At 42.5% G+C, this 24,325-nt stretch overlaps 1 protein-coding gene across 1 annotated transcript in view; it reads left to right on the forward strand.

Moving 5' to 3' along the window:
• The window catches only part of PRKCA (protein kinase C alpha), a 500,722-nt gene that overhangs the window by 168,358 nt on the left and 308,039 nt on the right, over positions 1-24,325 (forward strand). The gene's annotated exons all lie outside the window — the stretch shown is intronic.

Consider the following 24,325-nt stretch of genomic DNA (forward strand, 5'->3'; position numbering starts at 1 on the left):
TGCCATAGATTGTAACTGCAACTGACAACTTGTACTTCTAAGAGAGCATTTATCATTGTTGGATGTGCGTTGTGTCTGTCTGCTAATTAGCTTGTGAAGTCCCTCGGGTTATTCATCTCATAGAGGCCAGTGTCTGGCACAGAATAGTTAACCACTGAAGGTATCCTGAGTGGAATTGAGTTGCAACAGTGTGTTATAGACAGTATAGTCCACAAGGAAAAGTAGTCATCACTGAGCAGAACTGCATTTTGCAGCCCTCCATGATTTTAGGGGAGAGCAAATATAAAACACATTTTCAAACGGGTGAGTCTGACTAATTTGGAAAATTGAATGGACTGTTTTCTAATTTTTTTTTTTTTTTTTTTTTTGCATCTGGGATATAAAGCAACAGTGAAAGTTACTTTTTAAAAATGGGCTGAAGAGTGAGAAATGAATCTGACTTATCAAATCCACAGAGGGTTTCCTTTATTACTGTGCTGCCCTTCATCCCATGCCTGCCTGCTTTCATGACAAGTTGCAGTGAAGTCGTATTTGGCTGTGAGAAGTGACTTGCCTTCAGGGTCACTGTGAACCATGTGGGTGGGGCTGGGCAAATGCATATTCAAGTACTATAAAATATTTAGAAGCAGAAGATTCAAAATTTGACCAATCAGTTTGATCAAGTTTAATTTCTTTTTGTTTTTAAAGACATGGTTTTGCTGTGTTGCCCAGGCAGAAATGCAGGGGCTCCATCATAGATCACTGCAGCCTGGAACTCCTGGGCTCAAGCAATCCTTTCCTGCCTCAGCCTTCAGAGTAGCTAGGATTACAGGCTTGCACCACTGCACCTGGCTAATTTTTTAAATTTCTGCAAAGATGAAGTCTTGCTATGTTGCCCAGGAGTAGTTCTCTCGCTTCAGCCTCCCAAAGTGCTGGGATTACAGGCGTGGACCATCACACACAGCCTAAGTTTTACTATAACCAATGAGGCAACCTCCACGGAGACGAAGAAGAGGGAGTGGTACCTTCTAGACATCTTGACCTTTGTCTTCTGGTTCCAGGAGCTGCTATCGCTAGGAAAAGGAAGTCCTGTCTGCTCACAGCCCACCCGCCTCTGCGCAGGTGTCCCTGGGTTGGCTCGTTGATGGTAGTGGTGGAAATTGTCTCAGTCATTACTTACAGCCTGTGAATCCTATTAGCATTTCTCCCATTTTCTCTGTTTTTATCAAGGGAACAGAAATCCATCATCAGGTATTTCCACAAAATTGACCTCATATTTCCTTCCTGGGTTTAATGCTCAGTTGCCAAAATAGAAGTGAAGAGTCAGCAGAGTTGATGTGAAGTCACTTGGAGTAAATATCTTCAAATTAACAAGACGTAACATCCCTTTCCTGCCTTTAGCCCACAAATGCCCACCTCTGCTGAGCCACCTTCTTGCAAAGGAGGCTTTTGGAAAAGATCTTTTGGGATATGTGAGGATCCCACATATAAAGTAGCAGGAGAATCTCGAGTTCCATGGGAAATGACTATAGGTCATTTTTCCATTTTCAGAGAAATCAGTGCCTTTGAAAGAGACCGTAGCTTTTTCTGCCTCCGACTGAACTTGCCTAATTTGTGGAGGTGAATGAGGCAGCCTTTGTTCTCTGCCAGACTTTAGTCAGAGCCCTTAAGCATGGCTTGTTGTCCAGAGCATGGTAGAGAAATTTAGAGCATCATCGTAACTGTAGCACCACCAAAAATAATAACCACAGGAGCTACCATTATGGAGGAATTGCCCCATGCCCTGCAGCCACCTCTCCTCCTCCACTCCCCCACTCCCCCATTCCTCCTTCTTCTCCTGCTCCAGTATTGCATATTTTTACCTGACTCTGCAGCGGGCTGCCTCCCCTGGTAGCTCACTCCTTTGACCTAGACTTTGGGTCTTCGTAGCTCTGGTGCTTGTACCTGCTCCCTCTGCCCTGGGCCAGGATTCTCAGTCTCTGGGATTGGCCTCAATCTGTGTTTCCCCAGTACCTTGCTTACCCCTTCACACGCATGTGGATTGCACGGACTCGCCCTGGCTTGCTCACATGAAACACTCTCCTACCCATCTCTTCCTTTCAGCTGGAGCTGCTGTGCCCATTTCAGACTCTGCCTTCACACCTGGACTCCAGCCCTTCCCTTGTAACAGCCTCCCTTCAGGAAGGGGGTATCTTGCAGCCTAGACCCTCAGTTACCAGAGTCCCTCAGAACAGCCTTTCCCATTCTACTGTTCTTCAAGTGTGTTGGTAGAGAAAATGAGAGCATCATGATAACTGCGGCACCATCCAAAATGATAACTACAGTAGCTACTATTAAGGAGTATAGTGTCTAGCAGCTAGTGTTTTGGTAGAAACTCAAGCCAACACCCCTGTAATCCCAGCACTTTGGGAGGCCGAGGTGGGTGAATCACCTGAGGTCAGGAGTTCAAGACCAGCCTGACCAACATGGTGAAACCCCGTCTCTACTAAAAATACAAAATCAGCTGGGCATGGTGGCACATGCCTGTAATCCTAGCTACTCGGGAGGCTGAGGCAGGAGAATCGCTTGAACCAGGAAGGCAGAGGTTGCGGTGAGCCGAGATCACGCCATTGCACTCCAGTCTGGTTCTGGGCAACAAGAGTGAAACTCCATCTCAAAAAAAACAAAAAAGCTCAAGCCAGACCGTCAGGATTCAAGCTCAGTCTCACACATATGAACTGTGTGACTTTGCAATTTACTACTTCTTGCCACATCACTCTTTCTCATCCTTAATAAATAAAATCATTTATGAAGAAGATTATTAATACCATCAGTATTATGAAGACTATTACTCTTATCGTTGATCCTTATTTTCTCATGGGACCCATCAAGTTCAAGTGACCTAACATTATACAATTTAACCTATTCTTCTGCAGCAACACACCCAGATGGGGAGGAACCCAAAACACCGATGGTGCTATTGACATGCTCAGAACTTTCCAGTGACATTGTCTCTGTTTTCTTGTATATGTGCATGCATGAACAAGAGCTTTAAAAATTGATGGGGACCCTGGGCTGCTGGCTAAGGAGCTCTCCTGCCTGATGCCCAGACAATGTTGTATCTATATACATTTGCTGGGAAGAGGAGTCAGCCTAGCTGGAAGGCTGCTATTGTTATGCAAATTGGAAAAGCACACTTTTAAGCTACACTCTTGCAAAATGGCTGAGGGTGGCAGTATGGTTAGGGCTCCAGAAAAGTTTAATCATTGTGATGAATCTAATGGAAAAGGACCAAGTTTGCTGCTTCAATATCCATATTCCACCTTCAGCTGTAAAATGTGCTGCAGATATTGCACTTGCCTGAAATAAAGCGCTCTCTGTCTTTTCTTCTTCTGAAGAATCCTTTGGCTGTGTTTTATTATACCAGAAGCCCATTTCCTCAACTTAAAGTAATTATTAACAACAACTAAAGCTTTTTCTCAATGTGGTTGAATTCGGTAGTTTTAGGATTCAGGATGGATGTAGAAAAAGGTTTGTGTGTTGCGCGTAACCTCGGTCGTGTAGAGTATGTGGATGCTTTCCCCAGTATTCACATGGAGCAGTTATGCAGGATCTGCAGCAGCAACAGCTCTGGTGACCACTCAGTCCTCTCTTCTCCATTTCCAGGCAGACCTTACATCTTTCTCTCTGAAAGTGAGCTGAAATCTGATACCCTGTAACCTCCACGCTTTGTTTCTGCAGGATTTCCATCCTTCAGGGACAAACAGAACAAGCTTAATCCTTCCGGCAAACATCAGGTCTTCAGGTATTTGCAGACAGCTAAGTTGCAAGCTGTCTTCCCTTTCAGGTGAATCCCCCACTCCTCTTAGGAAGTGGTTTCCAGTTTCATTCTCTTGTTGTTGGAAAACTTGTGCCAGAGAGAGGCTGCAACCACAACAATGAGGGCTTGGAACCCTGAACCATGTCTCAGGAGGAGTGAATAAAAGATTTGTTGTATGGAGCTCTCACCTCCTCCATCCTAGATAATATACCTCTATTAATGCAGTCTCTTCTCCTAGTAGCTCTTTTGGCAGCCACGGCACCTCATTAATGTGTTTGTTAAAATGCCTCAGTCTTTTCATCTGTGGTGCAGTCGATCTGCATTTCTGTAGTTTTGAAGCTAGGTATGGGGATTTTTGAATGATCCTTATTACTCAGTGGAGTGTTGATCGCTATTAGCTTGGTCCAGTTTTGGATTTTCCTGTTGGTTTCTAATTTAGTCATGCAGGATGTGTACTGTCTTTCCCAGCTTCCCGTTTCCCATTTGAGACATTTGCCTTGTGTGAGTTCATCAAGGTATGGAAAATGAAGCCTCATAGCAGCCTGTTACCTCTCCTAAACCAATCCCCCTGTCAGCTCACATTTAATGCGGATACCTTTTATCTTGGGTACTTGTCAGAAGGTCTTCTTTATATCTGTGTCTTACAGATACAGCTAATTGCACATTGTAGGAACTGATTAATGCCCAGGGGACTGAGTGCCATCACACATAATTGTGGAACGAGAGATTTTGATTGCAGTCAATGAAGATTTTCCTCCCTAATTGTGAGGGGTCCTTTTTAAATACTATTATACCTGATTTTCTTCTTATTTTTTAGTTTTTATTTTTTGAGATGGAGTCTTGCTCTGTCGCCCAGGCTGGAACACAAGTGGTGCGACCTCTGCTAACTTGCAACCTCCGCCTCCCAGGTTCAAGCGATTCTCGTGCTTCAGCCTCCCAAGTAGTTGGGATTACACGTGCCTGCCACCAGGCCTGGCTAATTTTTTTGTATTTTTAGTAGAGGCAGAGTTTTGCTATGTTGGCTAGGCTGGTCTTGAACTCCTGACCTCAAGTGATTTGCCTGCCTCGGCCTCCCAAAGTGCTGGGATTACAGGTGTGAGTCACCATGCCCAGCCAATTTTCTTCTACTCTCGGACTGGAAGAGGCTCTGGTTTCTGCTACCTTTTCTACCTTTAGATGTACGTGGTCACACTTTGAGGGCCTTCGGTTGGTGTTGAAGAGGGGATGGCGGGCCCAAGCTCTGCAAGCCTGGTGCTTGGGGGCATGTTGCCTCCCTGCTGCACAGCACTTCCTGCCATTGTCCTGGTCAAGCTGGGTTTCCCGATTTACGGAAGAGCTTGGGCTCAGAGGGAGGCCGTGAGGAGCCCCGAGAGAATGCCAGCCAAGGCTCTGCCTGGTCTAACCCTGCCAGAGCCTGGCCTTTGGGTGGAACTGGGAGGGCCGGGGAAGAAGGTTATGAGAGGCACAAGCTCTGGTTCTCTGCCATTACCTCTCAGCCTAGAAGTGGCCACTGGATTTCTTTGTATGTTTTCTCTTTATAGTAAATAAAGGGGAAACTTCTCCCCTCACTGGCCTGTGTAGGCTACAGTTGCCTGAGGCTCAGGCTTGCCTGTTCTTCTAATCATTGACCTTCTTGTTTGTTGGATTCTCTTTTTCTTCATTTAAAAATACGCCACATTTCCTTTCCCTCAGTCTTGTTGCAAGTTCCCAATAATTTTGGAGTCCTGTTAAAAGACCTGTACTTTTTATAAATTTGCTTTCCCTTCAATCTGGAGAAACAGAAGAGGAATTACTTGTAGAGTGTGTACTGTGTCTCAGGGCTAGGCTGAAGCTTCACGTACATCATCCTCTCTGTCCTTAACAATCCTGCAAGGCTGGTGATGCTAATTTCCATTTTAGAGTCGGAGACAGTTGAGAATGTGAGCTTCACATACCCAAGGTCATGCAGCTGGAGAAGAGGGGTGTGAAGATGAGGACACAGGGCACTGTCCCACCCACCCTACTAGGACGAGGGGCTTCATGCTAAACTCTGGCCCATTAGAAACCACTTGGGAAACATAAATGCCCACGGATACAGCCATTTCAAAGATTCATGCTTAGACCAGAACATTTAGCCCAAAGCGAAACCCACAGAAACTTCAAAAGGAATAAAAATATCATGTTAATGTTAAGAAAAATTATTTAAAATTTGGAAACAAGGCATAAACGTAACAGCAGCATGTAGTTCTTCAAATGTTAGCCAGGGGCGTTGCTTAACAAGCCTACCCAAGGGTTATTTGTTTAGGGTGTCATACCTGGCTTTGTTTTTAATTTTTTGAGACGGAGTCTCGCTCTGTCGCCCAGGCTGGAGTGCAGTGGCGCGATCTCGGCTCACTGCAAGCTCCGCCTCCCGGGTTCACGCCATTCTCCTGCCTCAGCCTCCCGAGTAGCTGGGACTACAGGCGCCCGCTACCACGCCCGGCTAATTTTTTGTATTTTTAGTAGAGACGGGGTTTCACCGTGTTAGCCAGGATGGTCTCGATCTCCTGACCTCGTGATCCGCCCGCCTCAGCCTCCCAAAGTGCTGGGATTACAGGCGTGAGCCACTGCGCCCGGCCTGTTTTTAACTTTTAAAAAATAACAACTTTGTGGCCGAGCGCGGTGGCTCACACCTGTAATCCCAGCACTTTGGGAGGCTGAGGCGGGCGGATCACCTGAAGTGAGGAGTTTGAGACAAGCCTGGCCAACACGGTGAAACCCCGTCTCTACTAAAAATACAAAAATTAGCCGAGCGTGGTGGCGGGCACCTGTAGTCCTAGCTACTTGGGAGGCTGAGGCAGGAGAATTGCTTGAACCTGGGAGACGGAGGTTGTGGTGAGCTGAGATTGCACCACTGCACTCCAGCCTGGGCAACAGAGTGAGACTCCGTCTCAAAACAAAAAACAAACACAGCTTTGTAATATAATTCACGTAATGTACAATTCACCCATTTAAAGTGTACACTTCAGGGGTTTCTAGTAATTTCAGAGTTGTGTAACCATCGGCACAGTCCGTTTTAGAACATTCTCATTGCCCCAAAAAGAAACCTGTTAGCAGTTACTCCCCATTCTCTAACTGGGCAGACTTCTTTCGGATGTATTTATCGGTGGACTCTAATTCTTGTTTGACCTAGCTTTACCAACTTAGTTGTTCCCTCTCTAAACCAAAAAGTACCCGAAACGTGTCTCAATCAATTTAGAAGTTTATTTTGCCAAGCTTAAGGACGCGCGCCCAGGAGACAGGTCTGTGCTTTTCGCCAAAGATGATTTTGAGTGCTTCAATGTTTAAAGGGGAAGGAGGAAGAAATTTTAAAAGGTGTTGGTAGATAAGAGGCAGAGAGTTGCATTCTTTTCAGTTTTTCATCAGCTGTTCACGTGTGAGAGGGAGTAGAGGAATAGTCACTTGTGCATTCCTCTAGCTCCGTGAATCTGCTTTTTTTGTTTGTTTATTTTATTTTATTTTTTTGAGATGGAGTTTCACTCTTGTTGCCCAGACTGGAGTGCAGCGGCACAATCTCAGCTCACCGCAATCTCCGCCTTCTGGGTTCAAGTGATTCTCCTGCCTCAGCCTCCCGAGTTGCTGAGATTACAGCCATGTGCCACCACACCTGGCTAATTTTGTATTTTTAGTAGAGATGGGGTTTCACCATGTTGGTCAGGCTGGTCTTGAACTCCTGACCTCAAGTGATCCACCCACCTTGGCCTTCCGAAGTGTTGGGATTACAGGCATGGACCACCGCGCCCAGCCCATATTCAACTTATTTTTTAAATGATAATTCATAAAACACTTTAGGATCTTGCATTGCAATAGCATTGTTATGAACATTGCTCTAAAGTTAAGATTTTTAGTTTCTTAAGTAATACATTAATGGTTGAAAAAATTAGAGAATATAGATGAACAAAAATAAAAGTAAAATTAAATTTTCCCAAACACTGCCCTAGAGACAGCCCCTGTATCACATTGGTCTGTGTCCTTATAGACTTTTTCTCTTGCAACAACAACTTATAGTATTTTTAAAACAGTAAATAGCCCCACATCATGATTATTGTTAAATATAAGTTTTTTAAAGCACTGTGTATAAGTGTGGATTAAAAACCATTTTGGTTTACTGTAAAAACTCTGGAAGACAACCTAGGCAACACCATTGAGGACATAGGCATGGGCAAAGATTTCATGATGAAGACGCCAAAAGCAATTGCGACAAAAGCAAAAATTGACAAATGGCATCTAATTAAACAGCTTCTGCACAGCAAAAGAAACTATCAACCGAGTAAACAACCTACAGAATGGGAGAAATTTTTTGCAAGCTATGCATTCAGCAAAGATCTAATATCCAGCATCTATAAGGAACTTAAATTTACAAGAAAAAAACAACCCCCCAAAAAAGTGGGCAAAGACATGAAAAGACACTTTTCAAAAGAAGACATACATACAACCAACAATCATGAAAAAACACTCAACATCACTGATCATTAGAGAAATGCAAATCAAACAAAATACCATCTCACACCAGTCGGAATAGCTATTACTAAAAAGTCAAAAAATATTAGATGCTGGTGAGGTTGTGGAGAAAAAGGAGCACTTTTACACTTATGGTGGAAATGTAAATTAGTTCAACCATTGTGGAAGACAGTATGGCCATTCTTCAAAGAGCTAAAAGCAGAACTACCATTTGACCCAGCAATCCCATGGCTAGGTATATACCCAAAGGAATATAAATCGTTCTGTTATAAAGACACATGCACACATATGTTCATTGCAACACTATTCACAATAGGAAAGACATGGAATTAACCTAAATGCCCATCAATGATAGACTGGATAAAGAAAATGTGGTACATATACACCATGGAATACTATGCAGCCATAAAAAGGAACGAGATCATGTCCTTTGCAGGGAAATGGATGGAGCTGGAGGCAATTATCCTTACCAAACTAACACAGGAACAGAAAACCAAATACTGCACGTTCTCACTTATAAGTGACAGCTAAACAATGAGAACACGTGGACACACAGAGGGGAACAACACACAGTGAGGCCTGTCAGAAGGTGGAGGGTGAGAAGAGGGAGAGGATCAGGAAAAATAACTCAAGGGTACATGGCTTCATATCTGGGTGATGAAACATTCTGTACAGCAAACCCCCATGACACAAATTTACCCATATAACCTGCAGAGGTACCCCTGAACTTAAAAAAAAAAAAATTTTGGTTTTAGAATTCTGAATAACAATTTATCATATTTATTTTTAAATTCATTTTGTCTTATATTTTCTGGCATGCAGTTTGGAAAGGTAATATATTTGTTTTGTAAGATTTTTCTTTAGTTTTTAAAATTTGTGGGTGCTTCTATGCCTTCATATCCTTCTTTGTATGGAGACTTTCCTGGTTCCTTTGTCTCGTGTTTTTCCCCAGTTGCTCTCCACTGTTACCCATGGGCATTAGAATCCCTTGGACGCCTTCAGATTTCCTTTTTGGAAGCTCCTGGCCCCATTCCTTTGTAATTATGTGGTGTTCCACGTCCCTGATGTTTTATTAGTTCCCAACATACTTGATATAAGAGAGGTAATTAGTGTATTACGGCTTCTTTTTGAATTGTTCCCCAAGATAAGCAGAGGGAAATGTTACATGGGTAAAAATTTACATAATAATGTGACCAGGCTTTGTCGCAAAAGCTCACTGTAATCATGAGAAAATGAAAGCATTTTATTTATGGAAAGTTTCCGCATGTATTTGTCTCTAAGAATTAAAAATTGCCACTGCATTATGGTGGCCTCAGATTTCAGAAGAAACATTGTACTGTGTTTACTTGTACCGTGCCCTGCCTTTCTAACCAAACTTGAACACCCTCTTTTCTGTTCTGAGACTGTTCTATGGCCATTCCACCGTTGATTGAAACCAAAGCCAAACCAGAACATTAAATATGAAATGCTTTTTCCCTCACCCACAGGAGCTTTGTAATTATATGGCTTAAAAAAAAAAAAAAGCACTGAATTCTTAAATGAGAGTGTTTAGTAAAATATTTGGAACAGCTTCAGCTTCCTACTTTCCTTCGGTGAACCATGGCTGAAGGTAACGTTTTCTTGGTCAATGTGAATTGCGTTCCTTCCCCCAGTGCTTGATTTTCCTTTGACCTACTCCGTCTCCATAGTTTGCATGAGGTGGCCCAAGCCTCTTTCCATGATTTTACATAGGTGTTACCGCAGAACGCTGCCAGATGGCTGCCTGTCTTGGTGGGGAGAAGTCCCTGGATCTGCTGTCCTTTTTCATTCTCAGCACTAGCGTCATTTCTGCCACAAGTCTTCCCTGAACTCAAGGCTGGGTTGAGGGCTATTCCCCAGGCACTCACACCTTACATTGGCAAGACCTTCCTCCACTTGTATGATCCTGAAATGTTCTCTTAGTGACTCTTTTCCAAACTAAAAGCTCCATGGGGGCCCCTGAGCGAAGTTGATCTTTACAACCACCAGGGCCCAGCACCATATCTGGGATGTAGCTATTGCTCGATAAATATTTGTTGACCAGAAGGCAAGTGAACCGAGTACTCCCTATCCACTGTGTGCCTACATTCCTGCCACCCCCTGTATATATATGACAACGACTCTTCAGTCCCAGGCCTAATAGACTTGCCCCAGTCAGCTCCTTCCTGATTTCATGTAAGAGTGACATGATTAAATACTTCTTCCTTCCTGAAGCGTTTCCCCCTGTTGGATGTTGGGGCTCCTGCTCTCTGCTCGCCTCTCTCCTAGGCCTGTCTCTGAGGTTTGGCCAACTCCTCTTGTCACCCCTCCAGCACTATGAGCAAGGAATTCTGGTTCTCCCCACACCATCTTTTTTGAAATTGCATTCGAGGTCTCCAGCATCTCTTCTAGGCAGATGCCTGAAGGGACTGGGCTTCATGTAGTCCTCCCAGGCCTGCCAGACTTTCTAGCCTTCAACTAGGGGCTTCATGCATGTCTGTGGAAGGAGTGACCAATGGACAAACGTACAACTCTATTTTGAAAGTGGATTGGGGCTGGGTGCGGTGGCTCATGCCTGTAATCCCAGCACTTTGGGAGGCAGAGGTGGGTGGATCACAAGGTTGGGAGTTCAAGACTAGCCTGGCCAACATGGTGAAATCCCATCTCTACTAAAAATACAAAAATTAGCTGGGTGCGGTGGTGGGCACCTGTAATCCCAGCTGTGTGGGAGGCTGAGGCAGGAGAATCACTTGAACCTGGGAGGCGGAGGTTGCAGTGAGCCAAAATCGCGCCATTGTACTCCAGCCTGGGCGACAGAGCAAGACTGTCTCAAAAAAAAAAGAAAAAGAAAAAGAAAAAAAAGAAAGTGGATCGAGTATGAATTATGAAATTGCAAAGACTAGGAGGATAGATGTGGGTCTTGCAAGGCCTTGCCCTTGAGTTTGCAATCAACTGGCTTGTTTAATAAACAAATATGTGCTAAGGATGATGGCTCCTCATGGAACTTAGGGCATGCAATCATTGACTTCAGAATAAAACTGTAGCTTAGGATCCAAAGAGAAGAACAGAGGTAAGGAAGAATCATGAGCTCACTCGCTGCTCATCCCTTCCAGTGCCCACCTAGAGTCCTTCAGGGATCATAGCTTCAAAACCCTTCCAGTGGATTCTTTCTGAAGTTCATTCTCAGACTCTCAGTGATCTTTACTACCTTTTAAATTAGGAATGTTCTTCACAAAAAGGAATGCTACAGGTTACTTCACTGAGTACGAGGTGAAGATTCCAAGTGTTCATTTTCTGGGTGGCTGTATATTATTTGTGTGGGAACCCACATTCTTATCTCACCACTAAAGGTCAAGAAAGTACTTTCACCAGCCAGCAAGCATCACTTGTATGTGGTCATTGTATGATTACAACGGCAGGTACCAGCAGGTGTATTAAGCAGAACACACATACAAAGGCAATGATTTTAAATTGGACTTTGGATTAAAGTAATGTATTTAACCCCTCAAGAGTTCTGATTGTATTAAACTCATTTATAATCATGAGCAAATGAGTCTATACTAATGCCTCAGATGTTTTTGAATTTGGCAACTTCTATTTCCTAATTGTGATTTAGATTTAAATAACTTTTTCACTTATGCTCACCTGTAATCTTTGTATGCCTTTATTTCTCCCCGTGGAAGTATTCACAGGACCCTAATTCATTAGTTTGGTAATAGCTTTTTACTGCTTTGGACTTAAAGGTACCCTCGGTATTTTTAACAGACACAGATGTGCTGTCCCGTGGAGCTGTCGGGGAAGAATGCCTTGAATCCCTAACCACTTGCTCTTGTTCATAGTACTTAATTTTCACTTACTGAATCATTTGCTTTCCAAAAACCACCTTGTTGCATGTATTAGTTTGTTAGGGCTGTCATAACAAATTACCACAAACCGGGCAGCTTAAACAACGGAAGTGTGTTGCCTCAGTTCCAAAGGCTGGATGCTGGCAGGGTGGGTTCCCTCAGAGAGCTGCAAGAGAGAATCTGTTCTATGACTCCCCCTGGCTTCTGGTGGTTTCCCGGCAATCTTTGGCATTCCTTGGCTTGCAGAAGCAGAAGCATCACCCCAGTCTTTCTCCATCTTCACATGAGTTCTCCCAGGGTGTGTTTATGTCCAAATTTCCCCTCGCCTTTATTTTTATTTTATTTTATTTTATTTTATTTTATTTTATTTTATTTTATTTTTTCGAGACAGAGTCTCTGTCGCCCAGGCTGTGGAGTGTGGTGGTGCAGTCTCAGCTCCCTGCAAGCTCCACCTCCCAGTTAACACCATTCTCCTGCCTCAGCCTCCCAAATAGCTGGGACTACAGGTGCTCACCACCTCTCCCAGCTAATTTTTGTATTTTTAGTAGAGACAAGGCTTCACTGTGTTATCCAGGATGGTCTCAATCTCCTGACCTCGTGATCCAGCCGCCTTGGCCTCCAAAGTGCTGGGATTACAGGAGTGAGCCACCACACCCAGCCCAAATTTCCCTTTTTTGTAAGGATGCCAGTCATATTGGATTAGAGGCCTTACCTTATGCCAGTGTGACCCCATCTTCTCTAATTATATCTGCAGCAGCCCTTTTTCCAAGTCAGATCACATTCTGAGGTACTAGAAGCTAGAACATCAACATGAATTTTATGGGGATAGTTTGTATTAGTCCGTTTTCATGCTGCTGATAAAGAGATACCCGAGACTAGGTAATTTATTAAGAAAAAAAAGTTTAATGGGCTCACAGTTAGTTCTGCATGGCTGGGAAGGCCTCACAATCATGGCAGAAGGTGAAAGTCTCACCTTACATGGTGTCAGGCAAGAAAGAGAAGGAGAGCCAAGCGAAAGGGGAAACCCCTTGTAAAACTGTCGCATCTCGTGAGACTTACTCACTACGACGAGAACAGTATGGGGGAAAGCACTCCCGTGATTCAGTTGTCTCCCACTGGGCCTCTCCCACAACACGTGGGAATTATTTGAGCTACAATTCAAGATGAGATTTGGGTGGAGACACAGCCAAACCATATCACAGTTCAACCCCTAAGAGTGTAGCTAATACCTGAAATAATCAGATGACATTTTTATTTGGCAATTCTGTGTAGGAGAGATGGGTAGAAATAATAGTAAATTGCATTGAGTGTATGATCAGAGACTATTGAGAAAGGTGATTGTTGTCAGATCCTAAATTATATGAAATAATTTGGGGGATTGTTTTTGACATATGTCATATAAAAGTAACTTATTTCCCAGGTTTCTTATTTTTTCTGACCAGCTCTTTGTCCATACTGATTCAATAATTTCCCAATGTTCTTCAGCTAATGGAGAAAAAGAGTTTGACCACATTTGTAAAATCCAATCTAACTAATGTATTTATGTTTTAGCTTTTTATTATGTACATTTTCATATATCTGGAAAAGCAGAGAGAATAGTATAATAAAAACCATATACTCTTCTTGCAACTTTAATAATTGTCAACTATTACCAATCTTGTTTCATCCATCTTCTCTCCACATATTTTTCTTGCTGGAGTCTTATTAAGGAATTGCAGATATCCTGTTATTTCACTTGTATAATTTTTTTTAAGTTAGAGAAATGTAATGTGATACTTTCTCACTGTTGAAATTGAGGAGAAAGGTAAAACTACTTAATGATAAGTATTAGGACATACACCTTGGCTTTTACATTGTAATGAATTTAAAGAAGGAAAAGCAGGAGATAAAGGAGGAGTGGGGAGGGTGGGGTTGGGAAGAGAGAGGATGTGAGAGACACCAGCTCCTTTACATGTTTCCCTCCCTACCACGTTTCCCTCCCTAACTAAACTCTGAGCTCCTCGAGGGCAGAAACTGTGTCTTGGTCCCCCAGTTACCTTCATACCTTATAGGGAATTGGTGTATAGTAAGTGTACATCAGTAAACATTTGCTGAATAATTGAATGAATAAAAGAATGAACGATGCTCCCCCAAAACCTTGCATAGAAAGATACAGAGACATGCTCAGAAAAATACACCACATTTAGCTCTAGAGGTAAGACAAAAGAAATAAAAAGATCCTGAAAGGTACATTGCTTCTCGCAGTTTTCAGGATATTTTCTCTCACATTTAGATCCCGTGTAGCATTTCTGCAACCCTGCCAAGAAGCAGGACTGTCCTAACGTGCTGAGTGCTTATGCCCTTAGTGAGGGAGAGAGGTTTCATCCATGCTGTGAGAGCTCATTCTTCATTTGCATTACGTGAGAATCGAAGCCTGAGTTCTGAGTATTTTGACTACCTTCCATCCTCTCAGAATTCTGGAGCCACACTTTGTTTTGCCTGCCATTTAGGAGAAGATTGGGGTTGCTGTGAAGCTTAAAGTGCTACACATTTTGCTGAAGAAAGAGATTGCAGTCTCAGATGTCCATACTGCCGGCAGACCTACACGCTTATAGATGTGAGTGACATTGAAGCAGGGGAAACAAGTCCTGTTCCACTACACTGAGGAGGCCTTGGACTGAAGGCAAGAGAGAGGAGAGAAGGCAGAGCATACAGTCCCAAAGCCGAGTCCAGCCTCCTTAGCTCCTTGCAACTCACACTCAAACCCCAGTTTAAGTAATTCCAGACTGAAAAATAAAAACCTTAAAAATACTGCAGAGAGAAGTTTGGTATTAGAGTCATGATAAACCCTTGTATAGAACGTGTTGCAATAATTATTTTTTAGGGTCAAAATGAGGAAACCTGACATGCACACTGGGTTTTGGATGTTCAGACATGAAGCTTGTACTGCCAAGTGAGGAAGGCTTTATGCCCTTACGAGATTAAAGGAAAGTTGGACTCATCAGTTGATTCTGAAATCAACCCCCAAACACTGCTTGATCTGAGTTTTCAAAAGCTAACCTTTGGGTTTCTCTTTAAATATTTTTGCGTGATTTGTCATATACTTATCTTTAAGAGTTTTGTTGTTGTTGTTGTTTCCATAAAGCAGATACCATTTAATGCTACAGGTACTCAAGATTTCATTCATGCATATTCTTAGTCGATATGAGAAAAATCTATTTCATTGTAGTTCTGAGTTGAATATGGGAATAAGTTGAAATAATAAAAGAAGGAGACTGTTTATCTGTTGGCAAACGTGTCGCTGTCATCATCTGCATCCTTCTAAGTGTGTGGCTTCTGGGCCATCATGGGCGAGTAATGACCACATCCCATTCTTATCTTTTCTCCTTGGCTCTGGAAGGAGTCTTTTATACTGGTGATTGCCGGACTGTTCTTGAGATTTTTCTTCCCTCAACCCTCTCCAGCCCCCAGGCTCTCTTCTGACTCTTCCCACCCCTCAGACAGCCTCGTCCTTTCTACCATCAACCACAACACTTGGGTGTTTCCAGGACTTGCCTTGCAGTTCTCCCTCACCATGAAGACATCTCTCATGGCTTGGTCCACAGTCCCCCGTTGTCTTTTGGCCTCTAACCTTGAATCTCCACCTGCTTGTCTGACACATCTATCTGGGTGGCCTAACAGTATATTATACTTTTCTCAAATTGAGACCCCTGTTTATTGTTTCATTATTTTTTATTGATATATAATAGTTGTACATATTTTGGGGGTACATCTGATATTTTGATGCAGATATCAAAATACCATCTAAAGAGTTCTTTGGCAGCATGTGCACAGGTATCAGAATATCAGATGCACCCCCAAAATATGTACAACTATTATGTATCTACATACAATGTGTAATGATAAAATCAGGGCAACTGAAATATTCATCATCTCAAACATTTATCTTTTGTGTTGGGAACATTACAGATCTTTTCTTCTAGCTATTTTGAAATATACAGTAAGTTATTAACTATAATTTCCCTGCTGTGCTATCGATTACTAGAACTTATTCCTTCTGTCTAACTGCATTTTTGAGCCTGTTAACTAACTGGTCTTCATCCCTTTCTCCTCTTTTTTCGTCCCAGCCTGTGGTAGTAGCCACCATTCTACTCATTACCTCTGTGAGATCTACTTTTTTAGCTCCCACATATGAGTGAGAGCATATGATGTTTGTCTTCCTGTGCCTGGCTTATGTCATGTCACATAATGACCTCCAGTTCCTTTCATGTTGATGCAAATGATAGGATTTCATTCTTTTTTATGGTTGAATAACACTCCATTTTGTAGACATACTACATCTTCTTTATCCATTCATCTGTTGATGGGCATTAGGTTGATTCTGTATCGTGGTTATTGTGAGTGGTGCTGCAGTGAATATGGGATTACAGATGTCTCATCGGTAGACTGATTTCCCTTCTTTCTGATGTATACGCAGCAGTGGGATTGGCGGATCTTATGGTAGCTCTGTGTTTAGTTGTTTGGGAGAGTCCATAGTGCTTTCTGTAGTGGCTCTACCACTTTACATTCCCACCAGCAGCATCCCTGCCTTCCCTTTTCTCTGCATCCCCACCAGCATCTGTTCTTTTTCGTCCTTTTGATAATAGCCATTCTAACTGTGGTGGGATGTTACTGTGATTTTCGTTTGCATTTCCTTCATGATTAGTGATGATGAACATTTTTTCTCCTACCTGTTGGCCATTTATTTGTCGTCTTTTGAGAAATGTCTATTCAGGTCTTTCGCCCATTTTAAAATTTTTGAGTGAAGAGTTTGAGAATATTTTTTCCAATTCTGTAGGTTGTTTCTTCACTTTGTTTCCTTTGCTGCACAGAAACTTCTTAGCTTGATATAATCCCATTTGTCTGTTTTTGCTTTTGTTGTCTGTGCTTTTGAGGTCTTACCCCAAAATTTTGTCCAGACCATAATGCCCTGTAGCATGAAACCCCTGTTTAAACAACATGAAGAGTAGTTTCTCCTCTTTGAGCTCGTATAATACTCAGATTGCAAGTCCCCAAGTCCAAGTTAATTCTTAACTTGCCCCTTGGTCTTCTCTGTTCATTTTCTACAACCTGCCAATTTACCCTTTAGTATTTAGAATTCTTTCTGTGGAAAGTACAGAAAACTCATTCAAACTGGCGTGAACAATAAAAGCGTGTATGATATGACTTTGTGGATTCAAGTGTATTAAATTATATGGTATGTAAATGAAGAAAATGACATTTTTAAAGGGTATTTAATGGTTCGTGTGACTGAACAGTCTGAAGGTGATAGCCTTGCTGACGCCAACATCTGGTTTCTTTCTTTCTCCTCTGAGTGTTCTGTACTCTCAGTTTCATCATAAGGCTCACCTCTTGGTTGCAGACTGCTAACACCATTTACTCAGTTGCTCTGGCCAGGAGCTTGGGGCCATTCTTGACTCGCCTTTCCTTCACATCCCACATTCAATCTCAGCCCTGTCTTCAAAGTGTATCAAAGTATATGGTCAGGTCCAACCAGGAAGGAATGCACAAAAGATGCTCAGTAGTCTTTGCTGAAATTAGAGAAAAAGAAGGCAAGGGAAGAATTAAAGATGAATCTTCTAAAGAAGGGGGAAAGAGGCTTGCCTGCTTAGAATTGGGAATACTGGATTTTTGAAAGAGTTCATTGGGAGCACGTGCACAGATGCTGAAAGGAAGAATCAAGGTGCTGTCTGAAGAATGACATTCTTTATAATATGTGATAGAGTGCATTTATTTGATTTGTTTTCATACAACTTTTAATGTGTATCCCAGGAGAAGACTGTTTTCATTGTTACAAATCTGAAACCAATAATTTTCTTTTAACATGCAGATATAATATAAGCTCACTTTTTCATTACTTTCCCTACAAAGCTGAAAGCGGTTGACTTGCCTTAGAGATTTTCCTTTCATTATATTCTGCTGTGACGTTGCCTTTCATTAATCCCTTCCAGCTAAGCAAAATTTAATTAGAACCATATCACGTGATGGCAACCATTTTTGTATTTAAAAAAAGAATTCAAGGAAGCTCAGCTACCAGTCTTCTCTTCTAAGCAAAGTCTATTATATTTAGTAGGTTCTTTCCAGAATTCAGAATATGTTACATAATGGCTTTTTCTTCATTAATTTTGGATAATAGGGAATTTCTATGCCTGTGTTCCGTTTTACATGACTGTGACCTGAATTTGAAATGACATGGACTTGAGGGTGAAAGGAAAGGAAATTATTTTTTAAAGGAGAAATGGAAAATGACCCTTAGCAGTGCATATATATATATATATATATATATATATATATGTATTTCCCCCCTCAATGAATATAGCAGTCCGTGTTAGATGTAAATAGGGATGAACCCATTTTGCATATAGATTAAGTGACCAAATATCTCAGTAGTTTGGCAGGAAAGCCAAGCCTGCAGCCTGAGGGGCCTCACTTCCACCATCATTATTGACAACTATGTGCTCAAGCGAGCAGGGAGGGTGCAAGGAACACGTCTCCAATCCTTAAAGATTATATGAGTCCTTTGCTCTCAAATCTGAATTTTCCCTTTGTCTCCACTTTATGCCAGCACTGATTTTATTTAGAATTTTATAGAATGGAAGCAAATTCATTCTTTCTTTCATCCTTTCTTTTCTTTCTTTCTTTTCCTTCCTTCCTTTCCCTTTCCCTTTAATTCCTTTCTTTCCTTTTTTTTTTTCTTTCTTGAGACAGGGTCTCACTCTGTCACCCAGGCTGGGGTACAGTGGCGTGATCTCAGCTCACTGCAACCTCCACCTCCTGAGTTCAAGCCGTCCTCCTGCCTCAGCCACCCAAGTAGCTGGGATTACAGGCATGCAACACCACACCCAGCTAATTTTTGTAATTTTAGTAGAGACAGGGTTTCACCATGTTGGCCAGGCTGGTCTCAAACTCTTGACCTCAAGTGATCTGCCTGTCTTGGCCTCCCAAAGTGCTAGGGTTACAGGTGTGAGCAACCACACCCAGCCCAAATACTCTTTCTTGATGTCATAATGAACTCAATTATGAACACAAGTAATCATAAAAAGTCTATATAAGCAAGGTTCTTACTGCCTCTTCCTATTCCTCTTATTTATAATTTCATAAATATTGCTCTAGGTTGATAAGTTAAAAATTTTTATAGTAGGTTATGTATAAGATTTACCATTTTAACCATTTTAAATGTACATGTCAGTGGCATTAAGTACATTCCCAGTGTTAGACGACCATCACTACCATCCATTTCCAGAACTCTTTTTTTTTTTTTTTTGAGATGGAGTTTTGCTCTTGCTACCCACGCTGGAGTGCAATGGCAGGATCTCAGCTCACTGCAACCTCCGCCTCCTGGGTTCAAGCGATTTTTCTGCTCAGCCTCCCAAGTAGTTGGGATTACAGTCGCCCACCACCACGCCCGGCTAATTTTTTGTATTTTTTAGTAGAGACGGGGTTTCACCGTGTTAGCCAGGATGATCTCGATCTCCTGTTTTCTTTTTGTTTTTTTTGAGACGGAGTCTTGCTCTGTCACCCAGGCTGGACTGGAGTGCAGTGGTGTGATCTCAGCTCACTGCAACCTCTGCCTCCCAGATTCAAGCAATTCTCCTGCCTCAGCCTCCCAGGTAGCTGGGATTACAGGCACAAGCCACTATGCCTTGCTAATTTTTGTATTTTTAGTAGAGACGTGGTTTTGCCATATTGGCCAGGGTGGTTTCGAACTCCTGACCTCAAGTGATCTGCCCACCTCAGACTCCCAAAGTGCAGGGATTACAGGTGTGACCCACCGCTCCTGGCTGTATGAATTCTTGAGCCAAACACAGGTGACTGTTATTTATTCTGTTTCTGAAATATACTTTCGACAAGTGGTGAAAACTCTCCTTAATTTCCATCTAGTTTACTTCCATAAGCAAGATTAGCAAGGAATATGGATCACAAGATTGGGTGTTGTCAGTTTTAAAGCCAGGCAATGTCAAGATTTGTTATTTGGCCAAGTCTGTGGTCTTTATTATTTTTTTGTCCCACCATGTCATTTGCTCAGTGTGATTTGTGCATTTCCTGTGTCATCCGTCACTGCTGGGGAGCAGACAAATATCACATAGAGGATTAGAGAAAGTGATTTTGTGCTTAGAAAATAATTGAATGAAGATTTACTTTGTGACTGGAAGCTGCAGGATAGCATCCTGTTTTAAAACCTCTCATTGGGTTATATAACCAGAGGTGACCCAAAGTCTTTGAAGATGAGGCACCATCTCTGAGTGAGTTTTTGTTGGATAGCCTATGCTTGCTTGAGCAAAGACTTGTTTAAGGGCCAAGGGTGGCCCCCACGACAATCATCAGATGGAATCTTCCATGACACGTCTCCACTTCCTTCCAGCTGAGTGGCTGTTGTCTTTAAGTTGCCTTCCTTCTACCAAGGTCAGGCAGATGTTTGTTGAAGGTTTGCTATGTAACAGGTACCACCTTATTACCTCTTTACTCCAATTTCCTTTGCTTCATATACCATGGTGAGATGAATTCCTTTAGAGCCCCAAATTAAAAAAAGACAAAAAACAATAGCTCCTGATTTTTAGCCAGGGGAAACCCTATGATGTCCATCTCCAGGCAAACCTAATGCATCCTTTTGTTTTATTGAGCCAGTCTTTTCCTCTTTCAACAATGCTAGCAAGACTTCTCAAATGTCTTCATTAGATTATCTTACAAAATATGCATTACCCAATTTAGTTTGGAACTTGGACCCAAAGATCAAGGCCAGCCATCTGTGATTTTTGGAACCTCTGGCTGTTGCTCAGTTTTCTGGGGCAGCCTTTCCCAGGCACATGCTGCGTGCAGCCAGCGTCGGCCAACCTCCAAGCTCCTCTTTCCTGCTCCCCTCATGGTAACTGGGGGTGTTGGGGAGGAGAGGGGGCATCTACACTTTTTCTCCTTAGTCACCCAGGATTGGGCACATTCTGTTTCTTCTTCCTTTGGAGATCATCCATTCTGAATTTCGAATCTTCAAGTAGGCTTAGAGGGCTCTTTATCCCTCAGATAACGTGTCTATGAGTGGCTGTCTGGAAACACATGGCCTTTCTGTCTGCCTCTCATAGGGTGAATCCAGTCCTTCAAATGGGAAGCTTTCATGTAAGGTAGGTGGGGAGGGGGTAGTTAAGGCAGGTTGGGAGGAAATTATTTTGGGATAGGTAAAGCTTTTTGCTGCCTCTGCAAATTGTACTGGATAATGAGGGCCTGGGTCTTCTTAGGATACAATTTGGCATGAGATTTTTTTGAGGTGTGCAATAGAAATACTTCCAGCTGTAGATACATAATTGCATTGACCTGTAAATCATAGACAGAAAGAACAGGTACAAAAAGCAAACTATTCTTCCATGGGATTTGATAAGTGTGAGTTTTCTTAACAGTGTTCACTGAATGTGGAGATGGTTTTTTTTTTAAAAAAGAGATGAAAGGCCCAAATGTTTGAATGATTAAGTAGGGAATAGGAATGCTTATTTTCCAACCAAAACACTACATCTGTAATAAACCGTGATGAGGAAGTAATGCCCCTGTAACCTTTTTCCTTTGGTAATTTATCTTTCTAATTCCAGTGGATGAAAGATGACTGTGTGCCTGGGGAGAGAGAGCAGATCAGATTAATTTGTGCCATCACAGCACGGCTTTATTATCCATCCTTCAAGAGTTTTGCAATCAAGATGCTTTTAGCAGAAACACAGTGGAGAAAGGCCACTTCTCTCAGGGCTTGTAGGAGCTAAGCACTGCCCTTTGAGTGTCTCTGTGCTGCCTGGGCAGCCAAGAGGGCTGTTTTCTTCTATTCACACTCACCTCCTCCTGCTCCTGACTGTGCAGGGCAGACAGGTGTGGCCAGCATGCTCCACAGCCAGCAGGATCCCTCACCCAGGGCACCTCCCCCTCTAAAGGGATGCTTGCTTTAAGAGATCTCCACTTGTCACCTTTCTGTGGATGGTTCCTGTTTGGTTATCTGGCTCTTTGTCTGCTCAATGCCAGGCATGCATTTTCTTTTTTAAAATGTATATTTTTACAGTGACATGGTATCATGAGTACCTTTAAAATGTGTATTTTTACAATCACATTATATTATGATTACCTTAAAAGAAAACCCTTTAAAAAGAATTATCCATGATTCTATTTCCCTAATATACTGTATCTTCATCCTCTGAGTTGTATATATGTGTATATGTGTATGTCTATGTAGGTATATTTGTGTGTGTGTGTGTGTGTCTATTTTGTCGTATACCCATTTTCCTGTTACCCATGTAAAAAATCTTGGCATCAGCTCTTTACCCTTTCTGCTCTGGAAATCCTGCCAGTGCATATGACATGATGAAAGGACAGGGGGCTGTGGTGTCCAGCAACTCTTAGCATGAATCCTGATTCCATCACATGGTGACTCAGCCTTGGGAAAGACCATCCTTTGTTTGTTGGTTCATTCATCTATCCATCTGTCTGTCCTCCCTGCCTCCCTTCCTGTCTCCCGTTCACAAGCATTCACTGTACTGTTGTACAGCATGCTAGATGTGGGGGATCTGGGCAGCATTTTCCCATCCATAAAATATAGATATTGCAGCATATTAAGGAGCATTGTTAGGAGGATTCAATTTGCTAATGCATGTGAAGGGACCCAGTACAACAACAGCAACAGCCTGGCACGTGATAAGATGCTCAGTAAATGGTGCTGTGTGGTCAGTCAGCAAGTCTCATCGTTCTTGTGTAATTTCCCTGGCCTCTGTTACTTCCATTTCTTAGCAGACTGCATGATGATGGCCAATTACTTTCATACCTAGACTATGCAAGAGGCTTCTAATGAGGCATTATAGGCCTCAATCTATTCTATTAAATTCTTCCTATTACCACCATTTGCACTTCTAAAGCATTGTTTTTGTCTGTGTTACTCTTGGTTCAGAACCTTTCAGTGATTTCCGAGGCTATTCTGAATTTCTTACTGGCCACTCACAGCCCTCTCAGTACTCTGGGCTCCTCTTGGGATTTCAGCTCTGAGCCATCCTGCCACCCTCTTCCACCTACGGAAATGACTCACCCTCTTTGGTCTTCTGTATCTACTGCCATATGTGCAGGGAACTGTATTATCATTGGTGAGAGGAGAAAATAGCGTATGAGCCACACATTTGGGAAACTCTAACCTTCCTTGTGCAGTGTCACTTCATTTTTGCTGCTATAACAGAATACCTGAGACTAGGTAATTTGTAAAGAACATAAATTTGTTTTCTTACAGTTCTAGAGGCCAGGAAGTCCAAGATCAAGGTGCCAGCATTGAGCAAGGGCCTGTTTACTGCATGCTCCCAGGGGGAGGAAGACCTTGTCCTCGCGTGGCAGAAGACAGAAGGGCAAAGAGACAAAAGGGGGCTCTACTCACCTTTTTGTAATGACATTAATTCTACCCCTGAGGGCAAAGCCCTCATGGTGGAGTTACCCCCCAAGGGTCCCATCTCCCAAAACTGCCACTATGGCAACCAAATTTCAACATGGGTTTCAGAGCTGACATGAAATCAAACCACAGCATGCAGTAAAGACTTACGACTAACCTAGTATTCCTGAGGGTATACTGTTTTTTAACATGTTGTTATTATTCAACAAATGATAAGAGTAGTAGATGATGCCTTTTTGGAGCTAGACTTCAAGCTTTCAAGGAGAGACTAGGTCATTTATTTTTTGCGTCCTCTATCTTATTACCATCAATACAAACCTTTCAGGGGGGCATGTGCAGTGGCTCAACGCCTATAATCCCAGCACTTTGGGAAGCCAAGGTGGACAGATTGCTTGAGCTTAGGAGTTCGAGACTAGCCTGGGCAACATGGTGAAACCGTGTCTCTACAAAAATGTAAAAATGAGCAGAGTGTGGTGGCACTTGCCTGTATTCCCAGCTACTTGGGAGTCTGAGGCAGGAGGATTTCTTGAACCCAGGAGGTTGAGGCTGCAGTGAGCCAAGATCACCCCACTGCACTCCAGCCTGGGTGACAAAGTGAGACCCGGTCTCAAAAAAAAAAAAAAAAAAAAAAAAAACTCTTAGGGGATTACTTTGTACAACAGTTATTTTGTTGATTCATCCTCAGGACTATTTATCAAAACCATGTTAAGCTTTGAAAATATTTACTGGGTAGTAGATTTTGCTGAATTTGCAGGAACTCTCCCAACTGGTGACAGAATCTGTAGCAAAAAGACAGATACAGGAAGGTATTAAGGTGTT

The sequence above is a fragment of the Pan paniscus genome, chromosome 19, assembly GCF_029289425.2.
Source record: "Pan paniscus chromosome 19, NHGRI_mPanPan1-v2.0_pri, whole genome shotgun sequence".
NCBI classification, from domain to species: domain Eukaryota; kingdom Metazoa; phylum Chordata; class Mammalia; order Primates; family Hominidae; genus Pan; species Pan paniscus.